The sequence below is a fragment of the Hemitrygon akajei genome, chromosome 1 (genome assembly GCF_048418815.1).
Source record: "Hemitrygon akajei chromosome 1, sHemAka1.3, whole genome shotgun sequence".
Taxonomy (NCBI): domain Eukaryota; kingdom Metazoa; phylum Chordata; class Chondrichthyes; order Myliobatiformes; family Dasyatidae; genus Hemitrygon; species Hemitrygon akajei.
This window is the reverse complement of record NC_133124.1, coordinates 157508303-157524779: the sequence shown is the minus strand read 5'-3', so window position 1 is coordinate 157524779 and position 16477 is coordinate 157508303.

The window sequence follows — 16477 nt, the reverse complement described above, 5'->3', positions numbered from 1 at the left end:
CAATATCCCACTGTAAACTCTGACTGCCCTCCACACTATCCACAACACCCCCAACCTTTGCATAATCAGCAAATTTACTAAACCATCTTTACACTTTCTCAACCAGGTCATTTATAAAAGTCGCGAAGAGTAGGGGTCCCAGAACTGATCCCTGAGGCACACCACAGGTTACCAACCTCTATGCAGAATAAAACCCATCCACAACCACCCTTTGCCTTCTGTGGGCAAGCGAGTTCTGGATCCACAAAGCAATGGTCTCTTGGATCCCATGTCTCCTTATTTTCTCAATAAGCCTTGCATGTGGTACCTTGTTAATTATCATCTGAAAATCCAAGTAAACAACTTCTACATCCTCAGCTTTATCTACCTTGCCTGCTATTTCCTCAAAGTATTACAGGAGATTTGTCCAACATGAATTCCTCTGAAGGAATCCTGCTGACTTTGGCCTACTTCATCATATGCCCTCAGTTACAGTACGCAAAAAACACTCATCCTTAATACACTCAGATATATTCCTGACCAGTGAGGTGAAACTAACTGTCTTATAATTTTCTTCCTTCTGCCTCGCTCTCTTCTTAGAGACTGGAGTCACAATTGCAGGTTTCTAGTCTGCCGGAACCGTTCCAAAATCTAGTGATTCTTTATAGATCATTACTCATTATTTCAGAGAAAACTAAATGGGAACTTATTCATTCAGATGTTGGGAGATGCAACAAGCTGCCAAAGCAAGTGGCAGGGATGATTTCAACCTTTAAGAGAAGTTTGGTTTTGCCCATGGATGAGAAGAATATGGAGGGCTATGGTTCAGGTGGGAGCTGTTGGAACTCGGCAGATTCATGCTTTACCACAGACAATATCTTCCTGTGCTGTAGTGTTCTCTGACTCCAATGCCTTCACAATCATTTAAGCTACCTCTTTGTGAAGCCTGGGATGTTCATATTCTGGTCCAGTAGTCTTATCCACCCTCAGGCCTTTCAGCTTCCAAAACACCTTCTCTCCTTGGTAAAAACATGCATCCTCACTTCTGCCCCAGATACTCCTGAATGTCAGGCATTTAAATAGTAAATTTAATGACACAATTGTAGTGGGTAACATCAATCTGCAGAATGTTTGAGAAAGTCAGATTAGTGCCAAATTGCAAGAGAGAGAATGTATTGAATATCTAGGAAATAGTTTTTTAGAGGAGCTGATGGTTGAGCCCACTCGGGGAATTGCTATCTTAGATTGGGTGTTGCGTAATAACCTAGATATTATTATTGTGGTTAATGTAAAGGAACCATGAGAAGGCAGTGAACATAATATCATTGAATTCCTACTGCAACTTGTGAGGGAGAAGCATAAGTCACATGCGTAATATCGCAATGGAATAAACGGAATTACAGAGGCCTGAAAGAGGTGATTCCCCAGGTGGCTTGGAGAAAATTACAGGTGGGGATGACGCCAGAGCAGAAATGGCTGGCGTTTCTGAAAATAGTTAATAATGAACAGCATAGATATGCTCGCAGGAGTAGTTCTCAAACAGTGGGACTAGGCCACCGTGGATGACAAAGGAAGCTAAGGACTTTATAAAAGGCAAGGAAACTGCAAATAACGTAGCAAAGTGAGTAGGAACTTAGATAATTGGGTAGCTTTTAAAATACAACAGCAGGCAACTAAGAAAAGCTATATGAAGGGGAAAAGTGAAATATGGCAGCAAACTAGACAATAATATAAACCATTATAAAAATGCGAAAGGGAGGCGCGAATTGATATTGGACCATGAGCAAATGATGCTCATGGAGTAGAAATAGAGAAGAGATGGAGATGAACTTGATAGGTACTTTGCATCCGTCTTCTCTATGGAAGACACTAGCAGTGTGCCAGAGATACATGAGCATCAGGGAGCAGGAGTGAGTACCATTGCTATTAAAAAGGAAAACATGCTAGGCAAACTCAGGTTCTTGAAGCGGTAAGTCACCTGGACCAGATGGACTACATCCTAGAGTCCTGAGAGAGGTTGCTGAAGAGATAACAGATGCATTGGTCATGACCTGTCAATAATTACTTAATGCTGGCATGGTTCCAGAGGACAGGAAGATGGCAAATGACAATCCACTCTTTGAGAAGGGAGTAAGGCAAAAGAAAACAAATTACAGTCCAGTTAGCCTAACCTCAGTGGCTGGGGAAGTGTTGGAGTCCATTATAACAGATGAGGTTTTGGGTTACTCGGAGACTAATGATAAAATAAGTCAAAGCCAGCATAGCTTCTGTACAGGGAAACCTTGCCTGACATATCTGTTAGAGTTCTTCGAGGAAGTAATAAGCAGGATGAACAAACCAGAGGCAGTTGGTGTAATTTAATTGGATTTTCAGAAGGCAACTGATAAGGTGTCACACATGAGATTGCTTGACAGGATAACAATCAGAAGAAATACTGGCATGGATAGAGGAATGGCTGACAACCAAGAGGCAGCGAGTGGGAATAAAAGGAGCCTTTTCTGGTTGGCTCACAGTGACTAGTGGCCTTCAGGGGTCAGTATTCGGTCCGCTATTTGTCACATTATTTGTCAATGATTTGGATAATGCAACTGATGGCTCGGTGGCAAGGTTTGTGGATGATACAAAACAGGTGGAGGTGTTGGTAGAGTTGAGGAAGCAATGCGATTGCAGCAGGACACAGACAAATTTGAAGAATGGGCAAAAAAAGTGGCAGAATGAATACAATATTGGGAAATTTAGCAGAATGCATTTTGCAAAAGTAACAATAGTGAACTATAATCTGATTGGGGAGAATGTTAAAACAACAGAAGTACAGAAGGAAATATGAGTCCTCGGGTAAGACTCCCAGAAGTTAGTGTACAGGTTGTGCCTATGGTAAAGCTGGCTAATGCAATGTTCGTATTTATTTAAAGGGAAGTAAAATATATAGGCAAGGAGATATGCTGGTACTTTATAAGACTCTACTTAGGCCGCACTTAGGTGATTTGGGACCCATATCTAAGAAAAGAAACAACACACACAAAATGCTGGTGGAACACAGCAGGCCGGGTAGCGTCTATAGGAAGAAGTACGGTCGATGATTCGGGCAAAGACCCTTCGTCAGGCATAACTGAAAGAAAAGATAGTAAGTGATTTGAAAGTGGGAGGGGGAGGGGAGATCAGAAATGATAGGAGAAGGCAGGAGGAGGAGTAGTGAAGCCAAGAGCCCAAAGGTTGATTGGCAAAAGGGATACAGAGCTGGAGAAGGGAAAGGATCATGGGACGGGAAGCCTCGGGAGAAAGATAGGGGGAGGGGAGCACAACTGAGAGATGGAGAGCAGGCAAGGAGTGATTCTGAGAGGGGCAGAGAGAGAAAAACAAAAGGAAAAAAAAAGAGGGGGGATAATAAATAAATAACCAATGGGGTAAGAAGGGGAGGAGGGGCATTAACGGAAGTTAGAGAAATCAATGCTCATGCCGTCAAGTTGGAGGCTACCCAGACGGAATATAAGGTTTTCTTCCTCCAGCATGAGTGTGGCTTCATCTTGACAGTAGAGGAGGCCGTGGATAGACGTGGAATTAAAATGCTTGGCTACTGTGAGATCCTGCTTTCTCTGGCGGACAGAGCGTAGGTGTTCAGCGAAACGGTCTCCCAGTCTGCATCCGGTCTCACCAATATATAGATGGCCGCACCGGGAGCACCGGACGCAGTATACCATACCAGCCGAATCACAAGTGAAGTTTCGCCTCACCTGGAAGGACTGTCTGGGGCCCTGAATGGTGATGAGTGAGGAAGTGTAAGGGCGAGTGTAGACTTGTTCTGCTTACAAGGATAAGTGCCAGGAGGGAGATCAGTGGGAAGGGATGGGGAGGGGAGGGAATGGACAAGGGACTCGCTTAGGGAGCGATCCCTGTGGAAAGCAGAAAGTGGGGGGGGGGGGGGAGGGAAAGATGTGCTTGGTAGTGGGATCCCGTTGGAGATGGCGGAAGTTATGGAGAATTACATGTTGGACCCGAAGGCTGGTGGGGTGGTAGGTGAGGACAATGGGAACCATATCATGAGTGGGGTGACGGGAGGATGGGGTGAGAGCAGATATGCGTGAAATGGGAGAGATGCGTTTGAGAGCAGAGCGGATGGTGCAGGAAGGGAAGCCCCTTCGTTCAAAAAAAAAGAAGCCATCTCCTTTGTCCTGGAATGAAAAGCCTCATCCTGAGAGCAGATCTGGCAGAGACGGAGGAATTGGGAGAAGGTGATGGCATTTTTTCAAGAGACAGGCTGGGAAGAGCAATAGTCCAGGTAGCTGTGGGAGTCAGTAGGCTTATAATACATATCAGTGCATAAGCTGTCTCCAGAGATAGAGACAGAGAGATTAAGAAAGGGGAGGGAGGTGTCCGAAATGGACCAGGTTAATTGGAGGGCAGGGTGAAAGTTGGAGGCAAAGTTAATGAAGTCAATGAGCTCAGCATGCGTGCAGGAGGCAGCATCAATGCAGTCGTCAATGTAGCGAAGGAAAAGTGGAGGATGGATACCTGTATATGCTTGGAACATGGACTGATCCACAAGGCCAACAAAAAGGCAGGCATAGCTGCAACCCACACGGGTGCCCATGGCTACACCTTTGGTTTGGAGGAAATGGAAGGAGCCAAAGGAGAATTTATTAAGAGTGAGAACTAATTCCACTAGATGCAGGAGAGTGGTGGTAGAAGGGAACTGGTTAGGTCTGGAATCCAAAGAGGAGCGGTGGGTTTTGAGACCCACCTGGTGTGGGCTAGATGTATATAGGGACTGGACATCCATGGTGAGAATAAGGTGGTGGGGGCTACGGAACTGAAAATGATTGAAAAAATTCAAAGCTTATTAAGTGGCATGGTATAGCTGGGAAGGGATTGAACAAGGTTGGGGGGGGGGGGATAAAACAATGTCGAGGTATGAAGAAATGAGTTCGGTGGGGCAGGAGCAAGCTGAGACAATGGGTCTACCAGGACAGACAGATTTATCATTTGGGGCCGCGATCCAAAGTTCATGTCTGCTAGTGGCGGAGTCGGCAGGCTCTGGGGTCTGCAAATGGAAGATCCTGCAAACGTTGCGGGACGTGACAAAGTCAAAGAAATGACAATTGCACACACGGATCCGACGGAAGATGAAATAACGGACAGGTCCATTACAAACGGCGAAAAAAGTTTCCCGGAGGCATGGAAGGGATTTTGACAGGGACGCCAAGTACATCCTCATGGCGGAGAGTGTCGTCCTCAGAGCTCAATGGGAGAAACAACGGGAGGCAGAGTCAATTAAATGTGAGTACCTTGCATCCTCAGAAGGTCCAAATTGAGAAGCTCGAAAACGAATCCTGAAGCCAACTGAAGTAAGTTGGCGGTGGGGACACGTTCCAAGCTAAACTGAGAAGCTCGAAAAGGAACGTGTGTTGTCATTGGAGAGAATCAAGAGGATGTTCAAGAAGATGATTCCGGGAATGAAGGGGTTAAGATATGACGAGCATTTGCCAGCCTTGGGTCTGTATTCCTGCACTGACCTATGATTAATAAATGCGGGTGGTGGGGGGAGGGGAGGTGCATCTCACTGAAACCCACCGAATGTGGAAAGGTCTGGATAGGGTGGATGAGGAGAGGACTTTTCATATGGTGGGAGTAGCCATAATAGAGGGCACAGCCTCAAAACTGAGGAGCAACCTTTTAGAGTAGCTCAGGAGGATTTTATTTAGTTAGAGAGCAGTAGATCTGTGGAACTCTCTGAAATAGACGGTGGTGGGGGACAAGTCTGTGGATACATTTAAGGCAGAAACTAAAGGTTTGCTGATCAGCCGGGGCATTACAAGATATGCCGAGGAGGCAGGTGCATGGGGTTGAGTGAGAACCGGGATCTGCCATGATAGAACAGCGGAGCAGAATCAATAGGGCTGAATGGCCTAATTCTGCTCCTGTCTTATGGTCTTATATTGCTAGTGTCTTACACAGTGAAGACTGACACAAAATACTTATTACATTCGGCCGCTATGTCTTTGCTCTATTGCTAACTCTCCAGCATCATCTTCCAGCAGTACAATATCAACTCTTGCCTCTTTTACTCTTTATATATCTGAGCAAATTTTGATACTTGATATTATTGGCTCACTTGCCTTAATTTTTCATCTTGTCTCCCTTATGGGTTTTTTTTTTGCTATTTGTCTCCTGATGGTTATGTAAAAACTTTCCTATCCTATAATCTCCCACCGTTTTCTTGCTAAATTATATGACCCCGTTTTTGCTTTTATCAAAAAAAAAGGAGAAAATCTGAGCATGCTGGAAATCCAAGCAACACATACACAAAATACTGGGGGAACCTGGTAGGCCAGGTAGCATATATGGGAAATAGGAAACAGTTGATGTTTCGGGCCAAGACCCTTCATCAGGACTGGGAAAAACAGATGAGAAGTTAGAGGACAATGTGTGGGGGTGGGAGGTTTAGAAGAAGTGGTAGGTGAAACTGGAAGGGGGGGTGTGTGAAGGAAAAAACGTCTAAGGATCTAATTTCCTTAATCATTTTCGAAAGATCATTGCTAATGCCTCCACATCTCTTCAGCCACCTCTTTCAGATCTCTGGGGTGTTCACCATCTGGTCCAGGTGACCTGTTTAGCTGCTGTTTCCTAAGAACCTTCTCCCAAGTAATGTAACGTTACATATTCTGACCACTAATATCTCGGACTTCCATATTCCTGCTAGTGTCTTCGACAGGTAAGAGTGATGTACAATTCTTACTCAGTTCATCTGCCATCACTTTTCACCCCCACCCCATTACTACCTCTCCAGAAGCATTTTCCAGTGGTTTGATATCTGCCTTTTACACTATATGTACCGGAAGAAAAAAATTGGAATCCTCTATAATATTACTGGCTAGCTCACCTATACTGAAGGAATCCATGGTTGAAGCTGCAAAAGAAACCATTCTATGAAAAGAGCGGAAAAGTAAGAAGAAATGGATAACTGAAGATATAATACAATTGATACAACAAAAACAGACCATCAAACCAAGAGACAGCGAAGAAAACAAACAAATTAATACGACAATCAAAAGAAAATGCAGAGAAACTAGAGACAGATGGCTAAATGAGAAATGTTCAGAGATAGAAATGCTACAAATTTATAAATCTGGAACAAAGATGATGCACAGTAAGATTAAAGAAGTAACTGGGAAAGTACCTTGGATGCAAGTGGATGCATCAAGGAAAATGATGGCAACTTTATTATGAGCAATGAGGAAATCCCACACAGATGGGCAGAATATACAAAATAACTCTTTGAAGACCAAAGAGGAGAAAAACCGAATTTAAGGAAGAATCTTCAAGGACCTAACATTCTAAAATCAGAAATTCAAACAGCCATAAATAAAACAAAAACATAACAGAGCGACTGGTCCAGAGAACAACACTGTTGAAATGATATTGGCCTTCAGAGACTTTGGAGTAGAGAAAACAACAGAAATAGCAAAAGGAATCGATAATCATGGGGAGATACCTGATGGTATAAGTAAATCAGTGTGCATCACACTTCCAAAGAGAGATGAAGCAACAGAATGTAAGTTACATCGTACAATGCCTGATGAGCCAGGTGGCAAAAAATTATTCTTAGAGTAATCATAATGAGTGTACGACGCTGTATAAAACCAGAAATCAGTAAAGAACAATTCGGCTTTGTGGAAAACAATGGAAGAGAAATTTAATTTCTGCTACATGCTACAAATGATCTGTGAATGATCCATCCAGGTAGAAATAGAAATCTACCTATGTTTGATCGACTATACAAAAGCTTCTGACACTGTCAGACACCAAGATCTCCTGGAAATGCTTCAAGATCTTGACAAAGATGCAAAAGATATATATGTTTCTTAAGAAACTTATACTGGGTCCAGACAGCATCCAACAGAATAGAAAGAGAAGTGAGTGAGCATGTGAATATTATGAGAGGCAAGGTTGTGTCTTATGACCTGACTTATTCAACCTGTATGGTGAAAATATCTTGAAGTATCAAAGACATCAAAGGACTCACAATTAGAGGCCATAATATAAATAACAACAGATATGCTGATGACATCATATTAATAGCTGACTCAGAAACAAAATTTCAAGAAATAATCACTATAGTGGCAGCAGAAAGTAATCGCAGAGGTCTCTCAATCAACACCATGAACACAGAAAGCATGGTTATCTCCTGAAAGACAAACATCCCACAATATGTGATCAAGATAGATAGATAGATAGATAGATAGATACTTTATTCATCCCCATGGGGAAATTCAACTTTTTTCCAATGTCCCATACACTTGTTGTAGCAAAACTAATTACATATAATACTTAACTCAGTAAAAAATATGATATGCATCTAAATCACTATCTCAAAAAGCATTAATAATAGCTTTTAAAAAGTTCTTAAGTCCTGGCGGTAGAATTGTAAAGACTAATGGCATTGGGGAGTATTGACCTCTTCATCCTGTCTGAGGAGCATTGCATCGATAGTAACCTGTCGCTGAAACTGCTTCTCTGTCTCTGGATGGTGCTATGTAGAGGATGTTCAGAGTTTTCCATAATTGACCGTAGCCTACTCAGCGCCCTTCGCTCAGCTACCGATGTTAAACTCTCCAGTACTTTGCCCACGACAGAGCCCGCCTTCCTTACCAGCTTATTAAGACGTGAGGCGTCCCTCTTCTTAATGCTTCCTCCCCAACACGCCACCACAAAGAAGAGGGCGCTCTCCACAACTGACCTATAGAACATCTTCAGCATCTCACTACAGACATTGAATGACGCCAACCTTCTAAGGAAGTACAGTCGACTCTGTGCCTTCCTGCACAAGGCATCTGTGTTGGCAGTCCAGTCTAGCTTCTCGTCTAACTGTACTCCCAGATACTTGTAGGTCTTAACCTGCTCCACACATTCTCCATTAATGATCACTGGCTCCATATGAGGCCTAGATCTCCTAAAGATCGGAAATACATACATTAAACAAGTCAACAAATTTGGGTATCTTGGCAGTCAAATAACAAGTGATGGCAGGTGCGACACGGATATCAAATACAGAATAGCAATGGCGAAAGAAGCTTTCCAGAAAATGAAGACTATATTAACAGACAGAAAGATGAGCATGTACACTAAAAACAGAATACTGCAGTGCGACATTTATTCTATCCTGACTTATGGAAGTGAATGCTGGACCATTTCCCCAGCAATGGAAAAGAGACTAGAAGCAGCTGAATTTTGGTTCTACAGGAGAATGTTAAAAATATCATGGACTAAACACACGTCAAATGAAGAAATTCTCAGAAGAGCACAAGCAGTTACATCACTCATCCCAACAACAATAGGAAGACTACTCAATTCCTAGGGCACATCATGCGGAAAGATGAACTAGAAAATCTCATACTCTTTGGAAAGATGGAAGGGAGCAAACCTAGAGGAAGATCTCGACTTATGTACATCAAAAGTTTAGCCAGGTGACTACACATCGTGGAAATGGAAGTCATCCAAAGAATGGGGGATAGATCTGTATGGAAAACCATGGTCAGCAACGTCCACATCATATTTGGTACCTACACAGACAGACGACACACCCATATATTCCATCTTTCCCTTAATTATTTTAGTTGCATTCTGTTCATTTTTAAAAGCTTCCCAATCCGCTTACTTGCTACTAAATTTTGCTCTATGCACTCATGTTGTTTTTTTCTTAAGTTGTCTTTGGCTTCTCTTACCAGCTACGGTTTTATCATCTTACCTTTAGAATATTAGTTCCTCTTTGAAATGTGTATAGTCTGTGCCTTCCAAATTGTTTCCGGAAATTCCAGCCATTGCTACTCTGTTTTCATTCCTGCCCGTGTTCTTTTCAAATCAATTTTGACCAATTTCTCTCCCATGCCTCTCCAATTCTCTTTATTCTCACTTTAGCTTCTCCTTCGGTAATATCAGTGTGAATTTGATTACATTACTTGCCTCTAAGGTTTCTTTGAACTTAAATGACCTAATTAATTCCAGTTCATTAAAACACCCAATCTAGAATAGCTGATCCCCAATTGGGCTCAATTACAAGCTGCTCTAAAAAAAATCTTGTAAGCATTCTCGGAATTTGTCCTCTTGAGAACAACACCACTCTAATTTACCAAATCACCTACATGGCAATCCCCCATGACTATTGTAACATTGCCCAGTTGGCATGCATTTTCTATCTCCCACTGCAATTTGTGGACCACATACTTACTACTGTTTGGAGTTCTCTATGCAATTGCCATCAGGGATTTTTTTTTTTACATTTGCTGTTCCTTAATTCTACCCATTCCTTAATTCTACACCTGCCAACCGTATGCCACCCCTTTCTAATGATTTTATTTAATATCTTACTAACGGTGCCCTAAAATACCACCACCAGCTTGTTCTCTCAGGAAACATACAAGTACCTGGGAAACAACAGGTCGTGCAGATGCTAGAAATCTAGAGAACGACACATAAAGTGCTAGAGGAGCTCAGCATGTCAGACAGAATCTATGGATGGGAATAAACATTTCAGGCCAAGACCCTTCATCGGGTCCCTTGATACCCACGTATCTGGAATATCAACAAGCAAAGAAAATAGAAAGTAGAGCAAAATCGGGAAATTTTTAGACAAAATTTAGTGCGAGGCTTAAAAAACCTGCCAAACCAAGCTAATAGTTAACATAGGAAACAAACAAATAGTTAACAATTACATAGGTAATACACACTTTTATCAATGCCAACATTGACATATTTTATATGTTGGTCCCATTACAATCAGTAAAATTTACAAAGATAAATAAGAACTTTAGAAAACTTTAGAAAAGACTATTTAACCTCAAACCCACTTAGATTACACTGCCTTGGACAGAAGGAGAAAGAGAATTAACACACATGAAAAAAAATCACACAAGAGTCAGATAAATCTTCTAAGTATATATTTTCATCAAAAATGAACAGAATTCAGCACTCCATGTGTGAATATCCAATCATGATAAGTACAGGCCAGAAATCTTAAACAAGAGGCTAACTCAGACAAATGAATCATCACTATGGAAGAAATCATTAGCCTGTGGAATGAGTATTAGCCTCCATGGGAGACATCTGATCTGATCTGAGCAGACTAGATGTTGACAAGGAAGCAGCGAGCACCTGACTGAGAGTTGGAAACCTCTTCCCAGAAACAGAGGTGTTATCTGCAGAAATACAGGACAAGCTGGCTAACGAAAGGAAACAAAAACACATCAAAAATACATGAAATACAAACAAACAAAGCAGTAGGTGCAGAAAATGAGAGAAGAAACTAGACACAATCCAAAACATTCCAGGATCCTGCAGCAGTTTAAATCAATCTGATTATTTACCAAGGCACCATCAAGTGGCAAATATCATTCAACAAAATCTTCCTTTAAAATACAAACTCATGAATGCCCTCCATCACTTCATAAAGCCTCCATAAATTCAAGCGTGATCCAGCTTTAGAGTCAAAATCTTACAAATTATTTGATAATCAATACATTATTTCAGATAGTACAATCCATAATAACTATCCGGTTATAATATTATAGGATACACAGGCTGGAACAACTCCCTGAATAGATAAAACCATTCCCAACAAACACATGTTCCTCTACCAGTGGATCACCTCACCACAAGTATTGTTAGTGTCATCAGTCAGACAACCGAAAAATTTTCTCTGTCAGCTTCCAAATGTTGCTACTCTGTCATTCATTGCCACACCCCACTGCTGATACCCTTCTCCTCATCATATGTTCTTACCCCGACCATCGTCCAGAGCCCCAAACTCTGCCCTGTGCAGGCCGCCCTCAGGTTTCTGACCCTGTTTCGTTGAACATCCAACTGATGGTTTCTCGTTCTGCTTTCAGTCTTTAGAGGACAGTGGTGTTTTCTAACAACCCTTTAGAAGTAGGGAAAATGTCCCATAATATGGAAATGTGCCATGAATAAGGAGGTTAACTACCAATGTCATTCTTCCTCAGCCCAGAGATTAGAGAGGTGAAGAACGTCTCAGACAGAACTGCAGTCAGCTCGACTTCTTCACTAGAATACTAAAGCACAGAGCAGGCCCTTCGACACTCAATGTCGTGCCGTCCCATATAATCCCCAAAAAAGTACTAAACCCACACTAACCCGTAACCCTCAACTATTCTTTCATCCATGTGCCTGTCCAAAAGGCTCTTAGCTACCCCAAATGTTTTAGCCTCCACCATCCCTGGCAAGTCATTCCAGGCACCCACAGCCCACTGTGTATAAAACTTACCACTGATGACTCCCCTAAACTTCCCTACCTTAACTTTGTACATATGACCTCTGGTGTTTACTAGTTGTGCCCTGGGAAACAGTTACTGACTATCCACCCTATCGATGCCTTTCATAATCTTGTAGACATCCATCAAGTCCCCTCTCATCCTTATACGCTCTGAAGAGAGAAGTCCCATCTCTGCTAACCTTGCTTCATAAGATTTTTTTCCAATCCAGGCAACATCCTGGTGAGTCTCCTCTGCACCCTCTCCATTCCTTCCACATCCTTCCTATAATGAGGTAAGCAGAACTGAACACAATACTCGAAGTGTGGTCTCAGAAGAGATTCATAGAGTTGTAACATGTCCTCTCTACTCTTGAACTCAATAATGAAGCCTAGCATTCCATAGGCCTTCTTAACTATCCTATCAACCTGTGCAATGACCTTGAGGGATGTATGGATTTGAACACCAAGGTCCCTCCGTTCGTCCACACTCTTAAGTAACTGACAATTAATCCTGTACTCAGTCTTCTGGTTTATCCTTCCAAAATGCATCACCTCACACTTAACCGGATTGAACTCCATCTGCCACTTTTCTGCCCAACTCTGAATCCTCTCCATATCCTCTTGGAACGTTCGACAACCTACAGCTCCATTCACAACTGCTCCAATATTTGTGTCATCCACAAACTTACTCACCCATCCTTCCTCCTCTACATCCACAACATTTATAAAAATCACAAATAACAGGGGTCCCAGGACAGATCCCTGCGGCACTCCACTAGTCAGCGACCTCCAGGCAGAATACTTTCCTTCCGCAACTACCCTCTGCTTTCTTCCTTTAAGCCATTTTTTTTTATCCAAACAGCCAAGGTTCCATTGACCTAATGCCTCATGACTTTCTGGATGAGTCTCTCGTGGAGCACCTTGTCAAATGCCTTTCTACAATCCATGTATACCACATCACTACCACACCCTCATCAATTTATTTTGTTCCCTTTTCATAAAACTCAATTAGGCTCGTGAGGCACAACTTTCCCTTCACAAAGCCATGTTGATTACCCATGACTACACTGTACTTCTCCAAATGCACGTAGATACTATCCTTAAGAATACTTTCCAATAGTTTGCAAACCACTGACGTAAGACTCACCGGTCTATAGTTCCCAGGATTCTCCCTATTACTTTCTTTTTAAACAAGGGAACTATATTTGCCATACTCCAATCCTCCAGCACCTCCACTGCAGCCAAACAGGAATCAAAGATAATAGCTATAGCTACTGATCCAGCAATGACTTCTCTCACTTCCCACAGCAACCTAGTCCGGCCCTGGGGACTTATAAATCTTGATGTTTTTCAGAAGATCTAACACTTTTTCTTCCGTAATCTCCACATTGTCCAGAAAACAGGCCTGTTGTATTTTGGCTTTAACCTGATCAACTTCCTTTTCACTTGTGAATACTGAAGCAAAGTATTCATTTAGGATCTCCCCAACCTTCTCCGCCTCCAGGCGCATGTTGCCTTCTTTATACTTTAGCGGAACAACCTTCATTCTTGTCATCCTTCTGCTCTTCACATACGCTCAGAACGCCTTGGGATTCTCCTTAATCCTACATGCCAACGCCTTCTCATGCCCCCTTCGAGCTCTCCTAACTCGTTTCTTAAGCTCCTTCCTGGATGCCCTTCATTTCTCATGAGCACCTCCTGCTTCCTGCCTCTTATATCTAACAAATGTTTTCTTCTTCCTCTTTAGTCTTCAGAAAATTCAAGAAAAAACCTCTGCACCCACAGAGTGACTGTTTGGAACCCATCACCACAGGGAGAAAGGGAGGGGAACCTCAGGGGAGGATTTAAAAGGACTGTTGTGGAACAGAATCACTGGCAGGGTCCAGCCGGCCTGAATTGACTCTCTACTGTACACTAGGTCTGTTATAAATTCACTAAGTATTGGAACCAGAGTTTAAAATAGAACATTTATTTTTCTCCGATCTAGAATATTAAACTCTAGTCCCATTAAAGGTGAATGTGCAGCAGAAGAAACTCCTCCCATGCCCAGCAACCAGGGTGAAGAACTGGGTGTGGTGAGCAGCAGCAATAATTGCAGAGTTCAGCACCAACAGTCGCTCTCAAAATTGTATTCAGCAAAAGTGGTGGACAAATATCCAGCATGGAGCTTATTGAAACTCTCTCCCCAGTGCGAACCCGGTACTGTGTCATAAGTGTAACATGCTGCAAGGTTTCACTGCTAATGCAGTGGCCTCTCTGTAATGTTTCATTGCTGAGGTAATGGTTTCTCTGTAGCAACAATGTTTAGGTTATGACTAGCGATAACAGGGTTTTGGAGGGCAAGACTATCCAATGGGAAAAATGTTCTTTCTTGTGAGTCTGGAAGAGAGATTTTCTCGGTCTTTTGCCAGGGAGTGATGAGAAGACGTGAATGGACAGAGTGGGCCCTTTTTCTTTTTTTTTGTTTTCTTTATTAACCCTATAGTCAAAGTAAGAATTATAAAGCTCAATCGTTTTATCACATATTGTGCACTGTTTGTTATTTTGGGGTACTGATTTGTAACAGGGGACACATCACACAACATCCACCCAAACTAGATTTCTTAAGTTTGGCCAGGTTGGGGTTTCTATCACTCCCTATATTAAGCTGCAAGCTGATGCGACTGTTATGTAAGGTTAGATGACTGAGTGAATCACTCACCACATTCACAGCAGGTGAACGGCCTCTCCTCAGTGAAAACTCGCTGATGTACCTTCGGATTAAATGACTTAATGAATTCCTTCCCACAAATTGAGCAGGTGAATGGCCTCTCCCCTGTATGAACTCGCTGATGTATCTTCAGTTGAGATGACAAAGCAAATCCTTTCCCACAGAACGATCAGGTGAATGGCCACTTCCTGGTGTGAACTGTCTGGTGTGTCAGTAGGAGAGATGATCGAGTGAATGTCTTCCCACAGTCTGAGCAGGTGAATGACCTTTCCCTGGTGTGAACTGAATGGTGTACCAGTAGGTCGGATGACTGAGTGAACTCTTTCCCACAGTTTGAGCAGGTGAATGGACATTCCCCAGTGTGAGCTGACTGGTGTCTCAGTAGGTGAGATGGTCGAGTGAATGTCTTCCCATTGTCCGAGCAGGAGAATGGCTTCTCCCCAGTGTGAACTTGCTGGTGAGCCATTTGATCAGATGACCGAGCGAATCCCTTCCCACAAATTCAGCAGATTCAGCCTCTTCCCTATATAAACTGACAGGCATGCCAGTAGCTCAGATGATAGAGTGAATCACTCTCCACAGTCTGAGTAGGAAGGATGATCGAGTGAATCCCTTGCTCCACTTCTTAAGTATCTATACAGAGACAGCAAAATTGGTGTGTTGTGTTGGAGATTTTCATAGACAAATTCCTTGTCATTTTTAACCTGTAAAAATAAATTTTCAACCTGTAAAGAGAGAGAAATCATCTTCAAACTGGGCCCAATGCTGGTATCTGGAATGACCATCAAACTCTCTGATGCACTTCCTGTCTCTATAAGAAAGGAGCATTTCTGCCATCTCCAATCTGTGAAGTGGCTCAGTTTGACTCTCTACATTGGTATTATTCCCTGTTCCCACTGAGCTGCATCAGTTCCTGGACCCAGAGCCACTGAAACACTCTCACACAAATAGCCTTTGATGGTGTGCAGCTGGGATTTTCTTTTATCTACTGTCAATGTAAACCATATAACCATATAAAAATTACAGCATGGAAACAGGCCATCTCAGCTATTCTAGTCCATGCCGAATGCTTCCTCTCACCTAACCCCACCTACCTGCAATCAGTCCATATCCATCCATGCCTTTCCTGTCCATATACCTACACATTTTTTTTTAAAATGACAATATCGAACCTGCCTCTACCACTTCTACTGGAAGCTCATTCCACACAGCTACCACTCTCTGAGTAAAGAAATTCCTCCTCGTGTTACCCCTAAACTTTTGCCCCTTAACTCTCAACTGATGTCCTGTTGTTTGAATCTTCCCTACTCTCGATGGAAAAAGCCTATACACGTCAACTCTATCTATCCCCCTCATAATTTTAAATACATCTATCCAGTCCCTCAACCTTCTACGTTCCAAAGAATAACGACCTAACTTGTTCAACCTTTCTCTGTAACTTGGGTGCTGAAACCCAGGTAACATTCTAGTAAATCTCCTCTGTACTCTCTCCTTTTTGTTGACAGCTTTCCTATAATTTGGTGATC